Source organism: Camarhynchus parvulus, chromosome 1A (assembly GCF_901933205.1).
Source record: "Camarhynchus parvulus chromosome 1A, STF_HiC, whole genome shotgun sequence".
Classification (NCBI taxonomy): Eukaryota; Metazoa; Chordata; class Aves; order Passeriformes; family Thraupidae; genus Camarhynchus; species Camarhynchus parvulus.
Genome location: NC_044586.1, coordinates 14,810,525 through 14,824,032, shown reverse-complemented (window position 1 = coordinate 14,824,032; position 13,508 = coordinate 14,810,525).

Below are 13,508 nucleotides of genomic sequence, written 5' to 3'. Positions count from 1 at the left end.
GGAAATACTCTACAAAAACCAAATATTTTGTGCTGAGGGTGAGAGGGAGAGGAGGAATAGAGTGGTGGAAGCAGGCAGATCATTCCTAGCATGGAAATGCAGCACTCTAAAGGCTTCAACAGATTGAATAGCAGAGCTGTAGATCACCTTTCCTTCCAAAAATTCTTGCAGGGAAATAAAATTAAAGGAACGCCTCAAACAGTAGCCAGTGTTTACGTAAGAGAGAGATGAAGGGAACGTTCCGTGCTCCCTCTGCTGGTTCTCCAGTACCGGTGACTACAATGACAAGGAATGAAGTTGGAATGGAATAAAAAGTTCCTAAGACTCGTGTTAATTCCACCAATCCCTTAAAACACAGGAGGAATTATAAACTGGATGAAAAAGAAGCATTTCTTTTAAATTACTCGAGTAGGACTGCTAAGAAATAGGAGTTTTCACATGAAAGCTGTGGTAAATTTAATTCCAATTAGATATACGGGTGGGCTATCTACAAATACCAATGGACACATAGACGTGGTTCTTTCCGTGAATAATGGACCAAAGGCTGCCACGGTGCACCACTCTTCCTGCTGAAGTAAATTGCTAGGTAGGGAAATGGGAAAAAATCTGTGTCTGCCTCCATCTGTCTTTGGATCTGGTTCTGCTCCGTGTTTTCACAGGAATGAAAGTGAGCTGGGCTCAACCCTTCCCCTTGGTAACTTTGACCTGCATACTTGAACAGCTTACCACTTGTTAGGCCAGCATTTAGGCTGGGATGAAGGTGCTCATGAGTCCTCCTGCCAGCTGGGCAATCGGCCTGACTGAGCACAAAGCCCTTCCTGCCAGATCACTGCCCCAACACAAAGGGTGGAGCCACGAGCACTTCATAAAAACCTGTGCCCCTCGTGAGGAGTGCAGCTTAAACCTGAGCATCAGCAAGGCTTTAGGTCTCCTTCAAATTTTCTTCCTTTGGGAATATGAATCCATTTAGGTTTCACTGGGCTATAAATGCAGTTCCTTAGAGGGCTTTATCAATTTCAGTATTTACCATGTACAGTAACAGGAAGCCTTGTTTTTATTAGCCCGTGAATCAAATGTGCCAAATGACTTCACACCAAGTTGCAGCATCAGTGAAATCTATTATATCTTATGACATAAAACATAAAGACAAACTATGTATTTTCCAATAATCCCAATGCCTAACAAAAGCAAACATGGGGGTAAAAGGTTTGTAATTGAGGCTGATAACCCACTGCTGCTGGAGGCAAAAGGCAAATGACAGGAGGGACCCTAGTGTCAGCCTTAATTATTAAATTCCAGGCTTCCTCAGATCCCTTTGGAGTCTGAGTCAATTTGTGTGTCTTGAACCTTCTTGAGTTTAAAAACAATCACAGAAACACTGGACAAGATCTTCCCATCTTTAAATACACATTCCCTTATGGAAGCGCTGAGAGTGCAGGACTGGGTGCTACATTTACTGTTTACACTTGAATCCATATTCTGTTGTCCCATAAACTACAAGATAAGTGATGCAAGCTTGATTTCTTAAGCAATAAACGTTGAAAACAGATTTTATAACCCAGTATATCATAGTGGCATGACAGGCTCCATTAGAATGTGTCAAATCAGGATGGTTGGGATTGTTAAGCCAATGGAAGGCAATATAATGTACCTCCAACTGAAGGACAAGGAATTTTTACATTTGGAAGTGTTACAGTTACAGATCTTGACATTAGAATGTGTCAAATCAGGATGGTTGGGATTGTTAAGCCAATGGAAGGCAATATAATGTACCTCCAACTGAAGGACAAGGAATTTTTACATTTGGAAGTGTTACAGTTACAGATCTTGACCCTGTTTGAGGAGGGCCTGACCTACCATTTAAGATATGTGCTTCCTTTTCTGGAGCACAATAGGCCTTGGAGTAGGTCCCGAGTTTGTGGTTTGGGCCTTGTTTGTTTAATATTCACTTTAGTCGGGGCAGACTGAATGTCTGACATCCAGCAAGTCTGGGGACTGTGTGCAAGGTGTGTTTCAGCACCTCTAAATTCCTGGCCTGCCCTGTAACCTGGGTCTTGCAAATGGATTTCTTTTCCCTTCAAAATTCAGCTCCTGGAATCATGTGATCCCAGCCTTCTTTGAGAAGTTTTGTGCCTTCTAGTTGTAGAAATTAACATGAAAGGACAACCTCAGACAAGAAAGCAACAAAAATGCTGAATTTTCTCTGTGAAAAAAGCCTTGGCTTTTTTAAAGCCAGTTTCACTGAGGAAAGTCTGAATGGCTGTTGAGTGTCTGGTTCTCCTGCAGGCTCAGAGCAGCTCGCTGGGAAGCAGCAGAGAGGAGCCGGTGCCTCACCTGCCGCCAGCAGCAGCTGCGTGAGCCACGGCCACGTGTGGGCTGGATGTGAGCAGGGCCGAGCTGCTCCGCTCAACGCATCCTTCCCGCCGCTCCAGCCTTCCAGCCCGCAGGGCTGTCAGTCTGTCACAAGCACTAAATTCAGGGCAGCCTCGATGCTGCAGGAGCTGTCCTGCCGGGGCCGGGCTGTTCTGCCTCGCTGGGCTCACGGGGCACCCGGGGGCAGCGCACCTGCTGCTGCTGCTGCTGCTGCTGCTGCAAACATTCCCCGCCCTGCGTGCACCTCCCGCGCCCCAGAGGATGCAGCCGATGCCTGTGGCAGGCCAGAAGAGATTCCCTGATGTTTCAGCAAGCAGGGACTTTGATCCCAGGCAGCTCTGCTGGGTCATAGGGACCAAGGAGAGTTGTTTCTCCTGCCTCCATAAAGCCTTGTTGGTTGTTCGTTTGGGTTTTTTACTTTGCTTTTTGCTAGGTGTTTTATAAGCATGAGACCAAGGCACTCTCACAACTCTGTAATTTTTAGGGAATAACCTCAGGAAAAGAGCCATATAGGTATGGTACTTTCTTCCTCAGCAGAAAATTGTCTCTCCAAGTGTGTTTGGATTAATACCTGCAGCACAGAGCCAGATGAGCTGACAGACACTGAAGTGGATTCTATTCCCACTGTAGAAGGTTGCCAAGGCTCCAGCTGTCCTGTGAGTGGCAGGCAGGCCCACAACCTTCCTTACGTACAATGTTGTTTGCAAAAGAGCCCATCCAGATGGGAGCAGTGGCCCCTCTGCATGGCCTAATACTTATAGATGTGGTTGGAATGCAGTGCATTGGCTTCAGGTTTGGAGCCTGTGAGCAGCGACCCAGATCAGCATTTCTGTGGTATGGATATTGCAGCTTCCAGCAAAGCTTGTGAGGCTGGGCCCTGGGCTCCAGCTGCAAGACCTGGAATATGAGTATCCATCAAAACCAGTCATAAGCCACCAAGAGCAGACTCTGCAGCAATAAGGCAGCCTGAAATGTGGGGGAAAAAAAGCTTCTCTTCACAGAATCCCAGAATGGGTCAGGCTGGAAGGGACCACAGTGGGTTATTTGGTCCCACCTCCTGCTCAGGCAGGACCATCCCAGAGCACATGGCACAGGATTGCATCCAGATGGTTCTGGAATCTCTTCAGTCAGGGAGATTCCACATCATCTCTTGGCAGCAAGATTTCCAGAAGGTGTTTGCAGGACTACCAGTAGGAGAAACTGAGTGTCTCCTTTTAACATGTGAGTTGAACTCTCTTGTTCTGCACGGGACTGAGAGGCTGGAAAAGAACTAAAGCTGGAAAATCTTTTTATACTTTGCTTGAAATGAGAGGGCATCAGTCTTAAGCTGCACAGGGGGAGGATTAGGTTGGACATGAGGGAAAATTTTTTCACTGAATGGGTGATCAGACATTGGAACTGCCTGCCCAGGGAGATGGAGTCACTGTCCCTGTAGGTTTTTAAGGAAAGTCTGGATGTGGCACTCAGTGCCATGGTCTGCTTGACACGATGGTCTTTGGTCATAGGTAGGACTCGACGATCTCAGAGGACTTTTCCAGCCTAAACGTTTCTGGAGATGCTGTGAAAGAGAAGGTCTGTCCCACGCTGGGTTTGTCTGGAGGGCAGGAGCGCTCGGGCGGCACCTGCGCACGCACCGGGCGCGTCAGTGCGGGCCAGCACTCCTGGGAGGCACCGCAGGGGACCATGGGGCTGCTTCGCGGCGACTGTGCCAGAGAATCCCCGGCCGCCCGGCCGGTTCCCGGGCGATCCCGCCCCGCTCCGTGCCGCTGTCCTTCCCCGGCTCCCGCCCCGGGCCCAAGCGCGTGCCCGCCCCTCAGGCCGCCGCCGCCGTCACGCGCGCCCCCGCGTGACCGCCGCGCACGCTGCCCGGCACGTGCGCGCGGGGCCGCGCCCGCTGCAGGGAGGGCGGGAGGGGGAGTGGGCGGGGCCAGAGGCGGAGGCAGCTGCCATTGGCCGGCGCGAGGCTCGCGCTCCGCCTCCCCCCACGCGGCCCCACCTCCCCTCAGGAGTGGCCGCTCCGGGGCGGGCGGGGCCGGCGCTGCTGTGACACAATCACGGGCGCAGTCAGGCCGGGAGAGTCCCGTCAACTCCAACCTGTGACCGAACACCACCGCGTCAGCCGGACCATGGCACCCAGTGCCACGTCCCGCCTTTCCTAAAACACCTCCAGGGACGGTGATTTCACTGCCTCCCTGGGCAGCCCATTCCGATCTATGATCGCCCTTTCTGTGAACAAATTCTTCCTACTCTGCACTGTTGCGGTGTCATCTTGATGATTGTGTGTAGTTTTGGTCACTGCAACCTAGGAAAGAGATTAAGTTGCAAGAGAGTGTCCTGAGCAGGGACGTGGAAATGGTGAGGGACCTGGAGGGGAAGCCACACAAGGAGCGGCTGAGGGCACTTGGTCTGTTCAGCTGGAGAAGAGCAGACTGAGGTCAGAGCTCACAGCAGTTCTGCAGCTTCCTCATGAGGGGAAGAGGAGGGGCAGGCTCTGATCTCTGCTCTGTGTGACCAGGAACAGGACCCAGGAACGGCTGGAGCTGTGTCAGGGCAGGGTCAGGGTGGATATCAGGGAAAGGTTCTTCCCCCAGAGGCACTGAGCAGGCTCCCCAGGGATGGTCACAGTCCCAAGCCTGACAGCTCCAGGAGCTTTTGGACAACTCTTGGGCACATGGTGTGACTCTTGGGGGAGTGTGTGTGCAGGCACAGGAGTTGGACTTGATGATCCTTGTGGGTCCCTTCCACAAGGATCATCAGCTCATTCTGTGATTCTGTAATGTCCAACCTAAACCTCCCCTGTCCTCTCAGAAAGGGCTGTGAGGGCTCCAGAGTCAGCATTCAAGAGTTTTGCCCAATGCACATTGCGGTAAACTGAATGCAAAATTATACACATATGGGCCAATTCTGTACAGAAATTAATAATTACAGCCCTTCAGGGCATCAGCTGGAGGGTTAATAAATCAGGGGAAACCTTAGTAGAGGCTGTTTTTAAACTTAGATTCCTCTAAAATAACAATGTTGTTACTGTGATATGGAATGATAGAATGGCCTGGGTTACAAGGGACTTTAAACACCATCCAGTTACTCTCTTGCCGCGGGTAGGGACACCTGCCACTATCCCAGGTTGCTCAGAGCCCCATCCAACCTGACCTTGGATACTGCCAGGGATCCAGGGGCAGCCCCAGCTGCTCTGGGCACCCTGTGCCAGGGCCTCACGATCCTTGCAGGGAAGAATTTCTTCCCAATATCCCGTCTAAACTCTCTCTCTGTCAGTGTGAAGCCATTCCCCCTTGTCCTGTCATTCCAGCCCCTGTAAATGGTCTCCCTCCATCTTTCCAGTAGCCTCTTGTAGTCCCTTTGTTTCAAAACAGTTGGTGGTGGCAGCACTGACACAGTGGCACCTGTTGGACAGAACAGCAAGATCAAAAGATAACACAGCCACCTGAGAGGAGAAACTGAGGGTCCAGCCCTGATATGCAGTGTGTTTATGCATTTTATGTTGTAAACTCACTGGAATAAAATCAGATCTTCACGGGAGCAGGGGTAGGAGCTGGCATGGTGGTTTTCTCTTCCCCAAGTGCAGATTCTAATCAAACAGGCTAAAGCTGTTTCTCAATAAGTAACTGCTTAATCGTTCTGTGCAAAGCAGGGCAAGATCTACCAGAGGAACAGTGCACACGTCTCTGAGAGCAGCTTTTGGCACAGGGAGCAGGAGAGGCAGAGGTGAACCTCCTGGGAGGAAGAATATTCAATCCCAATCACCGACTGAGAGATAAATACTCTAGGTCCTGAACTGACTCAAAGGCAGGGTTGTTCCTCCTCCAGCGTTTTGTGTGAGGAGTGGTGCCCTCTGTTGTTCCAGGGAGAAGCTGCTGGGAGTTAGGGAATTGAAATCACGAATGTGAGGTGGGTTTGTTTACTCTAGTGCTGCAGACTCTTACAGATGCTCTGGTTTGGACACAGGGTCTGTCACACAGAATGCACTGCCATCAGCACTTCATTTTCCAGAGTAAAGTCAGAAATGAAATGTGTAGAGACAAATGGACCAACATGACTAGGAAAAAATGCCTAAACATTAGAAAAGCTTGTAGAATAAGCAAGAATTCCTTTATAGCTGCTACAAAGGTAATTGAAGGGTATGGGAATGTGTGTGGACAAGGTCAGAGTTGAGGCTGTTTTCCCTTTGACATCTGTTCCCTGAGAGAGAAGGAGCTACCTTTGCTTGCCAAGCTGCCATCATCAGATAATGCTCCTTGGCACTCCTAGTCCATCTGCAAAGGCAAATGTGTTTGTGTGAACCTGGGCTGCACGAGTTCCTGCTCCCTGGCACAGCAGAGGAGTTGTGTTTGGAGTGCAGTCTGCTCTGCAGAGTGCAGAAATGAGAACATAAAGATACATCTACGTTTGCAAAATGTGAAGTGGCTTAGAAAAATGCCTGACTGGTCACGGGGCTAATTCTGGTGTTGTAAATGACGAGGTAAGTACAGTTATTTAAGATGACCTTTGAGAGCAATCTGTGTGCCATACCCCAGGAGCCAGCTGTGGGAAGCACGCTCCCATCAGTGTCCTGCCAGGCCCAGAAGGCATTTCCAGGACTCCAACTGTTTGCTATGATTGCTGAACATGCACAGTCTGCAATACCTGCTTTTAAAAATACACAGTAATGTCACAGGCTTGCTTGAGGTTAGTAACCCTAGGGTAGTGAATTCCAAGGAGTAGAGGGCAATTCAGCTGCCTGGCAGAGCCAGTGGGAAGGTACTGCATGTCCCTGACTTTTGTTTGCCACAGAGATCACTACCTGTGTGTACCTTCAGGAACAAAGCTGCCTGAACTGGGGCAGCACAGTGGTAGTTTAGGGCTAACCTAGCACTTTCCCTAGGTGTACAGTCACATCATAGAGCAGAGTCACAGAATGGCCTGGAATAGAAAGGACCCTAAAGATCATCCAGTTCCACCCTCTGCCATGGGCAGGGATCCCTATCCCAGGTTGCTCAGAGCCCCATCCAGCCTGGCCTTGGACACTGCCAGGGATCCAGAGGCAGCCACAGCTTCTTTGGCAACCTGTGCCAGGGCCTCACCACCCTCACAGGGAACAATTTCTTCCCGATATCCAACCTAAACTCTCTCTCTGTCAGTGTGAAGCCATTCTCCCTTGTAACTCCAGGCCCTTGTTAAGAGTCTCTCTCCATCTTTCCTGTGGGCTCCCTTCATTTACTGGAAGGGCACAATGAGATCAAACCATCCTTATCTGTACAAGTCTATGAAGAGGGATCTCCTCCTTTCCCCAGATGTTCCTGATGCACCCACACAGCAGTGCCTTTGGGATGCAAGCCTGATCCTCTACTGAAGGCACCTCCACAGTGCAGGAATCTTGTGAGCTTCTGGCTGACAAGAGAAGCAATAATATAATAATATAATAATATAATTATATAATAACTAGGCAGAGTTACCTGAAGAAGAAATCAGAACAGACCCAATCATGCAAGGAGCTGAACTCCTGCATATGCTGAAACCCGCATGCTAAAATCAAGAGTAAATGAAGGTACTGATTTTGGAAAGTTTTAAGTTTGAAACAGATGAATCAATTAGATCTCAAATGTAAAATCTTTATTGGTTGAACCTGGCGCAACACTTGCTAAAGGAGAGAATAAGTCTCACCTCCTTTGAAGTGCTCTCATTATTCAGTTTAGAAGGGACATAAATCCTCTGCTATCAGGAAGAGGTTTAACCTCTGACTGAAGGGTTAGGGAAAGCTTCCTCTGCAAGTAGGTTATTTTGGCAACAGCACACCAAGGGTAGTTTACTGCTGAGCCCAGTCAGCTCTTCCTATAGAGCTCGAGGCAGAATGTTAGGCCAGGTGCCCCCCAGCCTGACTGAACCATTGCAGGACAACTCTGTGTTGCTCAGAACAGACTTTTCAGCAAAAGGCAGTAAATGGAGATGAAGGGCTTGTACCCCTTCTGGGAAAGCCCTGCACTTCCCTGGGCTTTAGTTTCCCAAGTTGACAAAAGGGATAATAACATCTAATAAGCTGTCTATATACACATATATGTGTGTGCATACACATAAATGGTATGATTTGGATCATTGTTAGTCATAGTAACATAAGAAAATAGCTTTCCTTGGGAATTTTAGGCTGTATTCTGCCACTCAACAAAGACATTAAGGTATTCACACTGCCCAGGTTCCTGCTTTTGCAGTTGCTCACAACACCTGAATTACATACTTGTCCCATGTGACTGCACCCTGGGGGCAGTCTGTTCTTCCTACCAAAGGAGGAAGATGTTCCTAGAAGTAGGTGCCTCCTGCTGTAAAGTTCCTTGGATAATGTACAAAGGTAGCAGCAAGAAGAACTTCATTGAGCAGAACATGAGATAAGGTACTGCAGCAATGATTATTTATTGTCCTGTCAGATGCCAGCAGCTGCACTAATTGTTACTGAAATGCATTCAGATGGCCAACATCTTTAAATGATCTTTGAGCTCAGAACTGAGCAGCAGGGACTCTCTGTGCTCAGACATGCTGAGGGGTGCTCATTCTCGGCAAGACTTTGATGTAAGTGCAGCTGAGGAGTTTGTTAGTTAATTAAATTTATTTGGAGCATGTAGAAAACACTTTGGAATTGGAAAATTATGAAAAAAGGCACTTTCCTACAATTCTAACTCTTGTGTGCTTTGTCTCTTCAGCCACGAATACCAAAGGGCACTTGGGTATCAATGGAAAATTGTGAGATGGCAGCCTGTCATGGTGCATTACTGGTTACATGCACATTGCCAGAACACCCTAAGACTTCCAGAAACACTGGAACATTTAGGACCACCAAGCAAATCTCAGCCTATTCAGTCAAAATTGTTTCTATTGATTAGGTACAACATACTCCCAAGCAGCACTTGCAAAAAGATTTAGGCTGCCTTTGGCAATAGCAGCACTTTTCAAGAAGAGTGTTGAGCAAAAGTTGAAATGAGGTTTTATTCCTTTACTTGCTTTTCCTTTTTACCCCTTTAGAAAAACAAATCTACTTAAGCTGAACAAGAATTCACCTTCAGAAAGCCCCAGCTTCCCTCAGCACACCTGCATCTTGCTCTCACTGCAAGGTAAAGCTAACTCTGAGTGACTTCTTGTCACCCTCTGGGTAGGATATAAAAATACACTTCATGCTGCAGTATCTGGATGGCACAACCACATTGTGCTCAGTACTATTTGCCAAACAAATAGGAATCGAGACGCTGTTCCCTTCGGGGCCTGCCGTATATAGAGACAAAGTCAAAGGGGATGAGGCAGTATTATCTCAGGCTTACAGCTGGGGGACTCCAATCCACAGGGATTATAGTAGTTTGCCCAAGGTCACACACAGGAAATCTGTGGCAGAGCTGGGAAATGAAACAAGAGCTTCCCAGGCACGGGCAAATACACCAGTCACAGGACAGTATCTAAAACGAAATGCTTCAACCCACATCTGTACAGGTTTCAGAAAGCTTCCAGGCCTGCTCAGAAACTGCAGGAATGGCATCATTTGTGCATCAGTTACACTGACACTGTGAATAAGACATGTCTCTTTTAAAGTATTACTGTGTCCTTTCTGAAAGAACACCTTTAAAATTGGAACGTTGGGTGCCTTGCCCAATTCCCTACCACGTGCTGTGTGTTCCTAGAAAACCTGCTTCCCATCGCAGCGCGTGGCTGCTGCGTGTACTGCTGCCCTCTCGTGTGGGCCTGCTGGGAACTGCAGCGTTGGCACAGTCGAGGAGACCCGACTATGTGGTGCCTGCCCCTGGCATAACCTTTCACCCCAGCCCTACAGCTAATGGACATTGTTGCCTTTCTCATTTGCTCTGTCATTGTCTCCTCCATGCTTGTTTTGTGTGTGACACAAGCAACATGACAGTGCAGAATCCAGGTCATCATTCTGGCAGCCACGCTGCAGATCTGCCAGGTCAAGGAAACGCTTAAGACAACGTTGTAGCAACAAAATGTTGTCAAAGGTCAGCTGGCACTGTGGGGTTTCCCTTCAATGTGCCAGGAGGGCCAGTTCCACCTCATCAATCAAAGTTCACCTCAGACTGATTGGGACTGCTAAAGCCAAATCATCTGTTCTGGGCACATAACATTTCACGAACAGCAGTTTGATACACACCATAAAAGTTGTGGCAGGTAGTAATTTAGGAGAAGCTCCACAGGCAACCACAAAGAAATTCCAGTTATTTCACACTTAAAGGCTGGCCTGAATTTCATTCTAGCAATAGCTCCTGATGGTACTTCTGTGATACCATGTCACTGGCTCCAAAGCTGCATGATTCACTCTCCATTACACTGGCACTGGAAAAGACTTCAGGGCAAATAGAAAGCAGGTTAAAGATGTTTTACTTGGTCTGCATTTCACTCCCTTCCTTCCATCAACCTCTCTTTTTTTGTTGTTTTGTGTTTCTGTTTTAACCAGAAGCCCTCATTTTAAAAATACCTAGGCAGGTAATTATTGGCACTCATTTGTTAGGTGGGTTATTTAAGCACACTTTCCACAAGCCCAGTTGGAGCTCTTCTGAATACCTTTTCTTCAAACTTTTGCTCATTAAAAATAAATAATAGAAAACTTTTCTTCCCTATAACTTGACCCAGGATTGAATATTAGATCTTTTATGCTGCATTTTCCTACTAAGTTTTCCAATTACCAACAATCTTCCTCCTTTTGCAGAGGGGTAGAACAAGACAAAGCATGTGGCTGAAACAATAAGCACAGTCTGGTGTAGTGGTATTTCCCTTCCATCACCCTCCAGATGTCTGAACAGAAGTGTGATGACAGTCTCTCACCCTTCCAGAGATCCCTGTAGCCTTTCCACAGCCATGGATTCAGATCCAAAAAGCCTCTATAATCAAACTTCAGATGGCATGGGGGAGAGGCTCCAGGGCTGCCTGTGTGGCAGCAAGGAAGGAGGCACACACACAAAGCCACCAGAAGTGGCATGAGGACACTGGCAGTGCCTGAGTTGCTCAGACAAGCGGTGAGGTTGCTCAGGGAAGTTTATCAGCTCTGATTGAATCAGTTCCTTGTTGCCAAAGAGGCTCCTTTCCAGTCAGCTCTGGACAGTACACAGAACTTATAGCAAAGGATGGGGAAAAAAAGTACACAGCATACCCACCTGGAAAAAGGGAACAAATAAGACTAACTGAGATCGTCTCCATCCAGTATTTCGGGAGAAAGTTAATGATGAAGCAGTGGCTGACCCAGAAAATACTCATTAACACTAGCTACAATATCAAAGGTAGCAAATATATCATTTTCAAGTAAGGCAATAATGGGCACCATTGCTCATTGTGCCCTACTTCAGACACCAGACATCTTAGCTGAAACAATCATTAAAAATTTGAGTTATAAACGAATAATACCTAGCTGACACAGACATAACAGGCAGAAAAATTCAGTATAGCTTCTGAACAAAATGGATCATTGATCTGGCCTGGTTTTGCAACTCATTAGTGGTCCAGTTACACTGAGCTAGTTAGTGCTGCAGCAACCACATACAAATACACCACTTTGTTCTTTAAAGGCAAAGCAAAAGATCAGAAACATGAGCTGTAGCCCTGGCTCTGCTGAGCACGCTGGGAAGCCTTAGTTACCACAAAAGCCACCCAGCTGACTGGCACAGGAGCAGGAAAGGGCACCTTTCAGGGCACAGGGCCTCCACAACTTCCACAGTCCTGACAACAACAGTGCCACGTGCTAGGGCTTCAGTGGAGTTCGTGGCAGTGTGCTATTGCCAGTCCTATAACAGTGCCACTGCTGTTAGCTCACTTCTCCTCCCATCTAATGAGACTAGGCTCCAGTTAGCTTAGGAAAATCCATTTGTTGGGATATTAGACTAAGGACTGCATTTGGATTGCTTAAATCACAAGTGTCCAGCTGCATCAAGTTCCCAGCCTTGATTAGCTCAAACGATCTCAAGCAAGCCTCACGCCCTCTCTGGTCTCAGCAGAATCTACACCTGAATCTGGCCTAAAAGGCCTTCTGCTCCTTGTTTAAAGATTAATTTCTTCCTGCTCCCTGAAGCATCAGGGCATCCTGCATTTGTTGTGGGAAGAATCTGTACATTCTGTTCACCCCCAAGTGAGCCTCTGCCTCTTTGCTTTAAGTTACACCTCCTGAGTCAGTGACCAATTCTGTCATTTCAGGGTTATTGTTAATTTTAGTAACAGTTCCTCAGCTGAAAACAAGCTCCTCTTCCCTCTTGCAGTGCCTGGGCTTTATCTGATTGAGATCACAGCACACTTACAGTAAAGGAGCCTCGGCCCTGCCTTCAGGCCCGGTGTTTTCTGACAGAGTCCCAGCAGCTCTGTTGTGAGATGTGCACAACATGAACAATGCAATCCCAGCAAACCATGAACTATAAAGACCCAAAGTTTCAGAGGGGAATTTATTGTATGGGAGCATATCCAATACTTTTTGTCAACCATTCATGAGAATAATAAAAAATAGAAGCTTCTTAAATGACAAAATATATAGTTACATATAATACAGATTTTCATCTTGCATTGAAGCGGAGCAGTAATAAAATGCTCACTCGTGTTTTCACAGTTTGTGTTGCTTCTCTAGGTTAAAGCATCAGCTACTCAAATGTTCCAGTCAGAACCCCTAGTTAGCAGTTTCATGGGACAATGGTGAGGGTGAATGCTCTCAGCATTCTGACACACTTCAAAAGTACAGCAGGCACACTTGATTATTTCAGAACTACTAAAATATTCAAAGGTACCAGCTACACTTGAGGCATCCTTGCTGCAACTGAAAGGGTTTTGTATCAGAACATGTGTTTTAGGCCCCAGTCAGACACACAACTGTGGAACACTCAAAAATGTCCTTAAATCCAGTCTGGGTCAAAGGGCTCCAAGTTGATCCTTTGAGACCCCTTTGTTCTACCCTCACACACACCACACATGAGCACAAAGCTCTAAGCAGTACTTGGTCACATGTGTAAAGTGCTTGCAAGACCACAAAGGATTTAACATTCTTCAGCACTCCACTTAGAAACCTAAAGGCATTCACTGCATGCATACATTGGTATTTACTACACACACTGACACCCAGCCCCCAATATTATTGCCATAATTCTTTGCTGGTACACCAAGCTCATACACCAAAAGTGTCA